At 38.9% G+C, this 13,487-nt stretch overlaps 1 protein-coding gene and 1 pseudogene across 17 annotated transcripts in view; one reads left to right on the top strand and one right to left on the bottom strand.

The window, feature by feature from the left end:
* The window catches only part of LOC117307482 (uncharacterized), a 186,029-nt gene that overhangs the window by 125,319 nt on the left and 47,223 nt on the right, over window positions 1-13,487 (top strand). For 11 of the 17 annotated variants that reach the window (XM_073802722.1, XM_073802708.1, XM_073802720.1 and 8 more), the window contains 3 exons: window positions 2,577-2,854; window positions 3,248-3,475; window positions 5,549-12,847. The exons of 1 other annotated variant lie outside the window; for it this stretch is intronic. The gene's annotated coding sequence lies outside the window, so the exon portion shown is untranslated. The remainder of the gene's footprint in view (window positions 1-2,576; window positions 2,855-3,247; window positions 3,476-5,548; window positions 12,848-13,487) is intronic. 5 more of the 17 variants (XM_073802714.1, XM_073802711.1, XM_073802707.1 and 2 more) reach the window with 4 other exon arrangements.
* LOC141278343 (52 kDa repressor of the inhibitor of the protein kinase-like) lies at window positions 10,344-12,744 on the bottom strand (annotated as a pseudogene).

Below are 13,487 nucleotides of genomic sequence, written 5' to 3'. Positions count from 1 at the left end.
GCCTATATTTCTTCGTTGCTTATATTTACTGAATGTTATATTGTAGTGAGTTTTCCCTTTTTATTGCCTGGTGATCTCTCTCCCTTTTAATGAACTCTATTTTGTCCAGTGTAAGAAGAGCTATATAACAGCTTTCTTTTGATTAGTATATGAATGATATATATTTTTTCTTTCCATTACTTTCAGTATTTCTGTATCTTCTATTTAAAATGTATATCTTTGAAGCAGACCCCTTAACTTAGCCCCTCAGGGTGTGCCCTGTTGAAGGAAGAGAGGAACTTCAGGTGAGGAGACTAAAGTAGGAAAAGATTTGAAAGTGTTGACTAGCAATGGGGAAGAGATACAGAAGTTAGGATGAGTCTGTATTTGTGAAAGAGACGAGAAATAAGAAATACAGCACTTCGGGAAGAAGTGGTACAAGAACTGCAGAGAAGGAAATCCACATGAAAGGGAATCTTGGGAAGCAAATGGTTCTCTTTTTTACAACAGGAGAAATTAACATTAATGGGGCAGGTGAATAGAGGGAAATACAATAACTAAGTGAATAATGAAAGATATATCAACAGAAGTAAAAGATGGCAAGATAAGGTTTTGGAGGAAGGTGAAGTGTCTGGCTGGCCAGAGCACAAGACGGATGGTTGGCAGGGCTAGAGTGATCTAAGTCTAAATCCCCCAGTGAAAGAATTTGTACTGTAGCCCTGTGTGTTTCCTTAGGACCCCAGACAGATTCCCCACCCTGTGCCCAAGATCTACGGCTGGAAGAGAAATGTACGTAGCATTTATGTAGGAGGTGGATCCAAAGGCTAAGAAAAACTAGGTCCTGGCTGTTACATGTGGGCTCAAGATGAAGGTGAAGAGGCAGCCAGAGTGAGCTGTGCAACCTGAGCACCACAAGGCCTGTCATAGGCTGCTTGGTACTAACACCTCCAAATCTGTCCCTTAAATCATATTTCTCCAAAAATGAAGAAACTTTCAAAACTAGCCTTCTCAAAGCAGTGCTTCGTTATCCTTTCCTTGTCAAGAATGTTTAGAAAATGTTAGACGATTAGACTAAGAGGGAATAGCATTTGCACTTGGGAACAGAAAACATGGGTTCGTGGTAGCCTCTGCAGTTATGAGCCTTCTGGATCTTATTTCTTGCACTATACAATGGGGACCATAATGCCAACTCCATACCCTGTTGTAAATATCAAATAAGAAAATGAATATAAATGTCCAAAGTGGCACATTTATATACTATGAGCAGTTATAATTGTTCATTTAAAATTCTGGATAATACAGATTTTTAAAAATTTATAACCCTGTATATTCAACCTCTCAGGAGCCTCAGAATTGGGATATACTATCCCTTGAATGAGAAATATTCTTGTTTGTCCTCTTTCACTAACTAACTATTAGGCCCAACGTTGGAACTTCTAGAAAGGCATTGCTGAAGAGCCTTCAGCCTTCTCTTTATTCTGGATTATTCTGGTTTCCCTTTCTCAACCTAATATCCACTCTTTTTACAGAAGATCCTGTTATTCAAATATTTTTTGGACTAGGACAAGCAATTCAGGTTTTCTGACAAGGTGATGTTCTTCTCCTACAAATACTTTTGCCCAAACCCGTATTCTGAGAAGGTACAATGAGATGATACTTCTAAAAACATACCTTTTCACACACTCTTTTTACCTCCCCTTGGTGCCTTACTGCATGTCTCTTGAAGGCCCAGTTGGTTTGCTCCTGTGATATGGGCTGAATTGTGTTGAATCCTTCAACAGCTCTGTAACTCTCTCCTCCATGTAAACTTACAAGTAGGAGGATAGCCAAAGAAGGTCTCATGTGAGAATATTTTTACCAGAATTTTTACATTGCTTATTGTAAACAAATCTGGAATTTATTGATTATGGAGCACCTCTTAGAGAACAGAAATTAGTCTTGTAGATCCCCTCTCTGCATGACTGTTGGAATATAAAAACTAAGAAGCTCTAAACTTAAATAGCTCCCTAGAGCTGACTTTTACAGCACATGTCCAACACACACAGTGAACACTCATCTCTAGCTCTGAAGCCAGAATACGTCCCAGTACAAAAATCTATTTTTTGGAGGTGTATATGATAGTTTGGACCCTTCCAGAGATAGATGTTATACTTGCTTTTTTGCTTGTATCCTTAATTCATCATTAGTAAAATTTGCTGTTAAGTAAGGTGCCTAATTTCTCTGAATCTGCTTTGACAATTTGACTTCTGTTGTGGTATAATAACTTTTGATTAGAACTGTGCCATTCAACCAGCTTTTAGGGTGCTTCTGAAATTACTATAAATTGTTAGACTCAGCTTCTCATTATTATCTTCTTTTCTTCCATATGTTCAGTTATCTCAGTTCTTAAAAATTACTTGTTCTTGCCTTTTTCTGCTATATATGATTCCTTAGGATAATTATGTATTTTGATGGAAATTTTTCATTGTTTTTACCTAAGTTATACAGGAGATGGACCATCCTTTGATTTGGTCCATCATATTCAAAATACTGAAACTAGAATCAAACCACTTTTTGATTTCTTAATTGAGCTTCTTGTTCCCTTCTCATATCACAAGAATAGGAAGTTCCTCACACGTTCTCATCAAGAACAGTGATGCCAGAGTTGTCCGTATGGTATGTAAAGATGCAGGATGGTACCCAGAACCTGAAGCAAGCTGGATAGATCTCCAGAGACATAGTTTAAAACCACACTCTGAAAATAACAGAGCAAATGGAAAAGGCCTGTTCTCCATTGAGTCTTCAGTTCTGGTAACTGAACTCAAAAAGATTGTGCCCTGTTCCAACCTCAACTCCAGGCTCAACCAGAAAAAGGAAACAAATATTTCTGATTCAGGTTAGTTTGTCTATAATTATATCTCATTGCCTGGAGAAGTGTTTTAAGACTGAGTGCATACTGTTGAGTTCCTAATTGAAAGGGAAATGATACTGAGTTCCTGTACTGTACTTTTTAGGCAGCTTTACCCAATCTATATTACTTCCTTCTTTCTGCTAGCTTTGGGTTTAGGTTGTTCTTCTTTTTCTAGTTCTTTAAGAGAAAAAGTTAGGTTGTTGAATTAAAATCTTTCTTCTTGTTAAATGTAAGTATTTACAGATATAAATTGTCCTTTTAGCAATGCTTTTACTGTTTCTCATAAGTTTCAGTGCATTGTGTTTTGTTTTCATCTGTCTCAATATATTTCCTAATTTCCCTTGCAATTTCTTCTTTGACCCATTGGTTGTTTAAAAGTATGTTGTTTAGGGCTTCCCTGGTGGTGCAGTGGTTGAGAGTCCGCCTGCTGATGCAGGGGACACGGGTTCGTGCCCCGGTCCGGGAAGATCCCACATGCTGCGAAGCGGCTAGGACCGTGAGCCATGGCCACTGAGCCTGCGCGTCCGGAGCCTGTGTTCCACAACGGGAGAGGCCACAACAGTGAGAGGCCTGCGTACCGCAAAACAAACAAACAAACAAACAAAAGTATGTTGTTTAGTTTCTACATATTTGTGAATTTTTCAGTTTTTCTTCTGATATTAATGTTTAGTTTCATTCCATTGTGATTTGAAGGATACATTGCATAATTCCAATCTTTTAAAACTTATTAACAATTGCTTTGTATTCTAACATATGGGGTCTATCCTGAAGAATGTTCCATGTGCACTTGAAAAAAAATTTACATTCTGTTGTTGAGAGGAGTATAGGTGTCTGTTGTGTCCATTTGTCTATAGTATTGTTCAAGTATTCTGCTTCCATACTGATGTTCTGTCTGGTTGTCTTATACATTATTGAAAGTGGATTATTGAAGTCTACTATTATTGTAGATCTGCCTACTTCTCTCTCTAATTCTAATAATATTTGCTACATACAGTTTGGAGGTATGTGATTTGGTGCATATATGTTTATAGTTGTTATATCTTCTTGGTGAATTGATCCTTTTATCAATATGTAGTGTCCTTTTTTGTCTCTTGTAACAGTTTTTTTTTGGCTGCGCCACACAGCTTACAGGATCTTAGTTCCCCAACCAAGGATTGAACCCGTGGCCTCAGCAGGGAGCACGGAGTCCTAACCACTGGACTGCCAGGGAATTCCCTCATGTAACAGTTTTTGACTTAAAAGTCTATTTTGTCTAATATTAGTATAGCCAACCCTACTCTCCTTTAGTTACTGTTTACATGAAATACCTTTTCCCATAGGTATTTGTGTTTTTTCTTACCCCTGTGAAAAATGATAACAGACAATAGATTTTTATGATAAAATATACCATACTTGCAAAACTGTATATACAATGTACAGTTAATATGGTTAAAAATTTAGTATCCCTCTGAATATAAGATGTCATCAAGTATAATACATATTGTATTTTATGTACCACTAAAAAAGAAAAAATTATACCAATTAAACTGACACAATGATTTTTTTGTCATTTTGAATTTTTTATACTTATTAAATTTTTTTTCAGACTTTGGTTTTAACATTTATCACCCTTGTGAATACATACAAAGTAAAATGTATTAAAAAACTGACTCAGGTGTATTCATGATAATGACAGCTATATCTTAAGACCATCCAGATTTCAGAAATGTGAAAATATTAGAAAATAAATACCTGTGTACCCACCACCTTGTTTATGAAATAGAACAGTCGCCAACACTATTGAAGCTGCTGTGTATACTTCCCTAATAACATCTCCCTCCTTTATACCCTATAGATACTTCCTTTTTTCTAATTTTGCCAAATATATACTCTAAATAATTTATTGCTAGGTATTATTATTAACTGTTTTATACATTGAACTAAAGCACATGTGTTCTGTGACTTACTGTTTTTACCCTACCATAGGTGAGATTCATTCATGCCTGTGTGTCTACCACTGTTGTATAGTATCCAACAGTATATGTAGTCCATAATTTATCAGTTCCCCAGTTGATGGACATTTGGGGCTATTTCCAATGTTTTGCCCTTATATTTTGTTGCATTTTACAGTTGTCTCCTGGTACACATGTGTTAGAGTTTCTCATATACCCAGAAGTGGAATTGCGAAGTCAAGTCAAGATGGTAGCCTGACAAATACTGCTGTTCCCCTCCTCCCTCCCATGAGTATACTGAGGAAACATGAGTCTTGTTCTTGCTTGATCTACAGGCCAGACATAGTATCTATGTTCAGGGACCTTCAAAGGGAAGACAAGCAAGAGAAGGAGGTGGTGGTGCTTTCCAGCCCACAGAAGATGACTTTCAGCCATAACCTTGAGGAACCAAAGATAGACAGGGGTTAATGTGAGGTAGAGTGTTTCTATCAGCTCCATGGAGCATGGGTATGAGGTGAGGCTCCATTTGACTGGAGACTAGGGTCGTCTCAGGCTGAAGCTTGGTTGATGTCACAGAATCCACTGTGAGGTCACTTCTATGCTGTGGAATACATAAGTTCAAAAAGAAGATAATAATTCATTCTAAAAATGAATTTAAAACAAAGGGATGCTAAACTGAAAACAGCTTGGTTTCATGTTCTGGCTCTTCTTCTGATGGGCTTAACAGGTTACTGTCTCCTTGTCTTAGATATGATGGCACCAGTGACCTCCAGCCCTTCCCCATGCTCTTCTGTCTGTGTGATGGATTACGTGGTGCTCTCCTCCACAGCTTGCAACCCGATGGTGTCCACCTCTGTATTATGCACAGTACAGTAGGCACTGAGGTTCTTGCAGAACCCCAGACCACTGTCTGTGCAATAAGGTAGACTTTGAGCTTTGTCAGCAATGAGCCAGTCCTTCTGGGTCTCTTATTTTCAGAACCTGGGGCCACTATGGAGTAGTGTGGGATTTGAGGTTCTTTAACAATGAGCCAAAACTGCTGTATCTTCTTACTCAGAACATGGGACTACTGTTTGTGTAATGGGGTAGGCTTTGAAATTTATTTTTTTAAAAAGCCAATTGTACTGGGGCTCTTACTTGAAGCCCTAGATAGAAGAGCCAGAGCCATAAGCAACAAAGGACCTACAGGGACAACGAGGGAAGGAAGGGATTCTTACTTTGATCCTCAACTAATTCACTGATGGATTCTGATTCAAAAGCCATTAATAATGTCTATATTAATTATCTGCTTAAAAAAAAAAGCCACAGTGGCTCTCCATTGCCCAATGAATCAAGTGCAAACTCTTAACATAGTATTTGAGATCTTTGGCAATCTGGATACAAGCAAATTCCAGAGTCTTATACATGAGTCCATACTGATATAAATAATTGAATAAATAAATGAGGGAGAAGAGATAGCTCTTCCTTGCTGTAGAATTCCAACTAATGAGTGTGAAAAGAATGAGGAAAACAGAAAATCACCATTAGGTCAATACCACAGGAATAACTGCAGATAAAATCCACTGATGGATGCTAAAATTAGGAGGTGAAAATTTGGGAAGAAATATACTTGTAGAGCTTCATACCATCTCTTCCAAAATATTTATTAACTGCAAAGGAAAATATATTACCTTGAGAGTGGAGAGACCTAATGGAAACCCTCTTAACCAAGTGATCAAAGTCAAAGTCACCAGTAATAAGATATATCAACAACCTAAATCCTGTGATGGGATGCCCTCAGGAGGACACAAAATCACTTCTGCAGTGTTCTTGTCTAAAATGCATAACCTCAGACTAATCATGAAGAAATATCAGACAAACCCAAATTGAGGAACATTAAAATAGGAGATCAATACCCTTAGAACGTGTCAAGGTCATGAAAGACAAGGAAAGACTGAGGAACTGCTGCAGATTGGAGGAGACTAAGGAGAAATAACTAGTGCAGTGTGAGATCCTGGATTGGACCTTTTCAAAAATAGTTTCAGTGGAAAAACTTATGAAATTCAAATACAGTTTTTACAGTAGTCAATAACATTGTACTAATGTTAATTTCCTGATTCTCATGCTTGTACTGTGGTTATGTAAGATGTTAACATGAGGGGAAGCTGGTTGAAAGATATCAGGACACTGTTATATTTGCAACTTTTGTTTTTTAATATTTATTTATTTATTTATTATTTTTTTGGCTGCATTGGGTCTTAGTTGTGGCACACTGGATCTTTCATTGTGGCGCACAGGTGCTTCATTGTGGTGCATGGGCTTCTCCCTAGTTGTGGCGTGCGGGCTTCTCTCTAGTTGTGGTGCACGGGCTCCAGAGCACCAGGGCTCTGTAGTTGTGGCATGCAAGCTCTCTAGTTGTGGTGCGTGGGCTCAGTAGTTGCGGTGTGCGGGCTTAGTTGCCACAAGGCATGTGGGATCTTAGTTCCCTGACCGAGGATCGAACTGGCATCCCCCTGCGTTGCAAGATGGATTCTTAACCACTGGACCACCAGGGAAGTCCTGCAACTTTTACATAACTTTTATATGCTTGCTCTTTAAAAAGAATACCCATTTTCACTTATTACATTAGTAATTAAAAGAAATAATTCGCAGTATATGGCAAAGAGCACAGGTTATATAGTCAGAAAGACACAGCTTGATATTCTAGCTCTACTACATATTAGCTTGTGTGACTTATGCAGGTCACTTCAGTCCTCTGAGCCTCCATTTTCTTCATATGACTTTCTTCAAACTGAGATGACAATGCCTTAAGCATAAAATTGTTACAAGCATGAGTTATGCTTGTAAAGCACCAGGTGTAGCACCTGGCACAGAACAGGTAGCAGCAAGTCTAAGTTTTTCTTCCCATAAGAGACAGTCAATTCACTACACAATTGAATTGACCCAGTGCCCTATAGGAGATCATGGTCCAGAGATCATGTGCTATGGAGATCATAGTCCAGAGAGGGATGCAGTCAGATCACTTCAATTTCACTCAATTTCTTTCTTGTGCTTATCAATATATACCCTGCATGACCCATGATTTGGTATTTGTGATCCTCATGAGCAGCTGAAGAAAAAAAAAAAAAGAAAGTTTGCAATCCACTCTACTACACTGCAAGCTCCTTGAGAAGAGGGTTACTGTTTCACTTATTCTTCACAGAGGCCTTAGTATAGGCCCTTTCACAGAAGGAAGGGCTTTCTGGCCACCCACTTAGACTCCTATGTGGTAGGTTGAGTCCAGTATTTATGATGGGGGAGAAGCTGCATCCTCTCTTCCCTGGGATGCTCTGGCCTTTCCCTCCTTTTTTTCTTTTTAACTCTTAGTGGTTCCCTGGCAGGCTAACCAGCATATGGATAATATGAGGGTTTTTCTGTACTGCCCCACCTTATGGTGTTGGAATGGCTTTAATTGGAACTTATCCTTTCCCTTTCTTTCCATTTGGGTTTCATTCTTGGGTTGGGAAACTCTCTGGCTTCTGTTCCGTTCACTTGTGTTGCCTTAACCCTGCAAGTTTGGGATGAGGTGTCCCACTACTGAATCTTAAGCTGTTTCTGCAACAGGCTTCTGTAATCACCACACTCATGCTGCCCTCTGGGGAGAGATCAGCAGTTCCTGCTGACATACTAGAAGGCCAGGCTTGTGGCCCTTGCTGCAGCCATTTTAAACATTCTCGAGTATATTTCACAGTGCCTGCCGTGGACATGCTGGCTCCACTTCCTCCTGGGCCTATGAAGGCTGCTCTGGCCAGGGCTGAGATTAACTGTCCTGAGTCTGCAGACTCAGTTGCTCTCATGTCTCTAGCACCTGTAGTGGTGCATGGTGCCTGTTGTCATTGCTACTGCCACTCCTGTTGTTGTCAGGCACCAAAAGTCTCTGGATTTCAAGAAAGAGTGTGCTTCTCTGCAGTAAAAGATAAACTCAGTAGGCCTGGGTTGTCTAAAACCTGCACATTTCAAAGAAAGGTTTGACCACTTGCCAGGCTCCCAGGAGGTAACCTCTAAGTTTTTGGAATATCCTGCCTGATAAAAGCATCTTTTTTACATGGGGCTTTGGGACACTTAGTATCAGTTTGGCCTCTGAGAGGCTAGAGACTAAGTAACGAAGGTCAGCCATGTATGCACACCTTGTCTACATGACTGACCCTGAATAAAAACTCTGGACACCAAGGCTCAAGTGAACTTCATGGGTTGGCAGTACTTTGTGCATGTTGTCTCTCATTGTTGATAGAAGACTTAAATGTTGTCTGTATCAATCCACTGGGAGAGGACAGATGGAAGCTCGCATCTGATGGCTCTTCTAGACTCTTCCCTGTGTATCTTTTTCCTGGCTAATTTTAATCTGTATCTTTTTTCCTTTTTTTTAAACTGAGGTAGTATAGTTGATTTACAGTATTATATTAGTTTCAGGTGTACAACATAGTGATTCAAAGTTTTTATAGATTATATTTCATTTAAAGTTATTATAAAATATTGGATGTATTCCCTGTGCTGTACAATATATCCTTGTAGCTTATTTATTTTGTACACAGTTTGTACCTCTTAATCTCCTACCTCCCCACATTGGTAACTTTTATTTTTTTAAACAAAATTCACATTTTATTTAGGTTGAAGTAAACTATACAAAATTGATTTTCTTCACCAAAAATAACAGCAATATTTTCTGTATTATTCCTAGATAAACCACAAAACACTTATTTTTGTAGGTTTTCTAGGTTTTGCTTGTAAACCAAGGTGAGGCAGTAGATATAATCATGGAAAAAGACAGAAGAAAACAGAGAAATCAGTTGTCAGTATCCATGGCCTCTGATCCTGTCTTGACCATGAAACAGAAGTGTTCAACATATACCTGTCAAAAAGCTTATGAAGATGTAGGCTCAATAAAGGAATGTAAACAGCAACAATCAGATGTGGAACAACAAGGGAAGGCTCTTCCATTCAAACTTTAACTATAACTTGTTCCTTCAACTTCATTTGATAAAGACAAAATCTACACTGAAATCCTTGTTTGGCAAACTCACACGTTTCTCTTACGGTCTGATAATTTTCTTAACTGTCCCTTACAGATTTTTAACAGCATACTTAAAACTCCTACTATTCAAAGGTCAGTCATGAGCTTCCTTGTAATGTTTTGTAAAATGTATTCCTTCCTCCCATACCTCCTCAAAATTTATTTCTTCAAAGAACTGATAACTCAGTACCTGACAATTGGATCCGCAGTGACAAATGTTATATCTAAAATGACTTAACTAATACAATTTCAAAGTGCCATTAGCAGAGATCACACAGAGTGTAACATGGTACTTTCAATGCTATCTTCTGGAAGAACAGTTAGGTCTCCAAAGCATAGGACTTCAAACGGGCCATTTAAACAGGAAGATTATCAATGACTAATGTACTCAATGCGAGGCCTACAGGTCAAGATATTCAGTGATTAAGTGGCCTAGGTACACCTTACAACTTTTCTGAAAGGTATTTTCAAATTTCTTACAGATTTTTTCAAATATCAAATATAAGAGAAAGCCTATTTTAAAAGTCTCTTAGGTATTTTAAATGGTTTCTGAATTATCTGTAGGAAGCTCTGACTTAACTTGTATGGAGTTTGATATATGTATCCACCATTAAATCCAAATCGCATTTTATATCAAAATTTATGTTAAGCAAAGCCAAGTTACTTGACCTTTGGTCTGTCAAAGTGTTCCTCAGGTATGCTTTGAGACGCTTTCATCCATTTTCATAGCGTTCATTCTCAACCTTCATCACAGGAAGAATACATAGGACCTTCAGCAATGCATAAACATTAGGAAAAAACTTGATGTCTGGCAGATGAAGGGCTTCATAAATAGTGGATGGAAGCTCTATATCTTTCCCTCTGTGTTTCCACTTGATTCTCCAACAATGCAGCTCAGCAGAGAGTGTGTCAGGATTAGGTAAATCACTTCCGTACATGTCAGCATGATGCTCCTCTGATGTATTGAATTTAAGCTGTCCCATGACATAGGGTACCAGAGATAAGCATTAAAGAGCTTTGAGGTGTTGTTCTGAGAATGTATCTTTCAGTTCCTGAATAATGTGTTCCACTGTTGGAACATTTAGAGTTTCTTTATAGTAACTCTCAGAGGTTAGCTGAAATTCCAGGTTACTATGCTGAGCTCTGTGAAATTTCCCTGGGAGTTTCATCTGAATATCAAGTTTGGTTGCCAAATTTGTGGCTTCCTCAAACCAGAATTCATGATAAACTTCGATATTTTCCATCACTTCATTTAGTGAATGCAGCACTGCAGTCAAACTACTGGCTGCAAAGAAGACATCAGAAGTTTACCCCTGAAGATTTTTCCCAAAGGCTCTTGTAAAAGATAGAACATTTTTAAGAACAATGTTGGTAACGATGAAATCAAAATCTGTTACTGCACTACAGAGTACAAATGCTCGGCCAGCTATACAGTTATTCCATCTAACATCTGTGTCACTACTTATACCATCTATACATAAAACAAGTGCTTATAGGAGGTCCACTAAGATTTCAAAAGCATCATGCCTGCCTGTCCATTGAGAATGGCAAATTTCCTTCAGTTCTTTGCCCCTTTCTTCATTGTTCTGAAATAGAACAGAAATTACATTGTCAAGCTCTAAAAGCAGTTGTGGTGATTGATGGGAAAAAGAACAAGCTTCCTCAATTGTTCCTAATGTGACAGATACTCCCGTAACAGGCATTGATTTTGCCAACCACATATTTAAGGCACAGGAAGAGCAGAGTGTGTAGATAGCTTGGGGATATTTCTCTAAAAGTCTAGAAGCAACAACTTTCACTTTGGAAGAAAATCCACTGGACACAATGTAAGCCTGGCCACGACAGTACTCCATGTTGAATCCCCACATCTCAGTTATCGTAGTGTGAAATTTCACAGCCAAAATTTCTGCATCAGCTTCATAATGCAGGAAGCCCACAAATTCCTCTCTCAGGTTGTGAGCTTCATCAACAAACCTCACCAACACAGGCAGGTGCTCTTCCCCTGCTAAGTCCACCACATCGTCAGTGATGATGGAAAAGAAGTGAGTCTCTCACTTCCCTTAGGGTTTCTTCCCAAATGCAACTCTCACAGCTCTCTAGCATCTGTTTCTGCTGTGTTTTCAAACAGAACAATGTGTTAACTGCTGCTGTCTCAAAGCGCCTTCTCAGAACCTCTCCACCAGAATTGATCCGGCACTCCAGCAGTGCTTGAAAGTTATCAGGAGTAAAGAGACCTTCTGGGATTTTATCAGCTTCATGTCCATCCAGAGTTGTGTTCTGTTTTCCCGTAAGAATCAAAATTTCAAATAAAGATTTTAAGTATTCTTTGTTTTCCTTCTCTTCAAGGGTTAAAGTTAAAATGTCTTCACCCTGCTCTTCACTCCCTTCTTCTGCACTGGGGTTCTGAGCATTGTTGCTGTTTATTTCCTTATGTTTTGGTTCCTGTTCAGAAGTTTCATCAATTTTTTTCTGTTTCAGTGTCCTGATTTCATCTTCACTCAATTCTTTTATTCGTTTTCTGTGTCTACTGTGTGGATTATTCAAATGGCTGGTAAGATCAAATATTGTTGGCATTGCATTATCTCGAAGAACTGTCCTATAAGGACTCTCCCAATGACTTCACATGTATTTGCTTCAATTAATTTTGAGAAATACAATAACCCAATCATTCTTTAGTTTTCTGATGCCTCTGCAAAATGTATAGTTCTACAGATCATAGAAGTCTCAAAGTGTTTGGCACACAATCAGTAATGTTTATTTAGTTTATCAGGTGTTTTATCTTCTAAGTCCGCTCTCCTACAATTCTCCACTGACTTCTGGCATCTGGCTGGATCCCACGGGAACCTGAAAAAGGCCAGGTCCGACTGCGTGCTCTTCCGCGTGCAGTTGGGGGCCGCGCAGAAGTTCCGCATCATAGTCTGCCAGCCGGCCGGCCCAGCCCTCGCAGCCCTCGCGCTGCCGCTGCTGTTGCACCTCCCGCCCGCCCGGGACGCTGCCGCCTCCTTACCACCCGCATTGGTAACTATTACTTTGTTTTCTATATCTGTGAGTCTGTTTTGTTACATTCATTCATTTGTATTTTTTAGATTCCATATATAAATGGTAACATACAGTATTTGTCTTTCTCTGACATATTTCACTAAGCATAATACCCACCAGATCTGCCCATGTTGTGGGAAATGGCAAAATTTCATTCTTTTTACGACTGAGTAATATTCCATTGTGTGTGTGTGTGTGTGTGTGTGTGTGTGTGTGTGTGTGTGTGTGTGTACGTACCACATCTTTATCCATTCATCTGTTGAGGGACAGGTCATCTGTTGTTGACTATGGTAAATAATGCTGCTATGAACACTGGTGTGCATGTATCTTTTCAAATTAGTGTTGTTTTCTTCAGATATATACTATGGAATGGAATTGCTGTGTCATATGGTAGCTCTATTTTTAGTTTTTTGAGGAACCTTCATACTGTTTTCCACAATGGCTGCACCAATGTACATTCCTACCAACAGTGCACAACAGTTTCCTTTTCTCCACATAGTCGCCAACATTTATTATTTGTGGTCTTTTTAACAATAGCCATTCTGATAGGTGTAAGGCGATGTTTTTTTGTGGTTTTGATCTGCATTTCTCTGATGATAAGTGATGTTAGGCATCTTTT

Source organism: Tursiops truncatus, chromosome 3 (genome assembly GCF_011762595.2).
Source record: "Tursiops truncatus isolate mTurTru1 chromosome 3, mTurTru1.mat.Y, whole genome shotgun sequence".
NCBI lineage: Eukaryota > Metazoa > Chordata > Mammalia > Artiodactyla > Delphinidae > Tursiops > Tursiops truncatus.
This window is presented reverse-complemented; position numbering and strand designations above follow the sequence as displayed.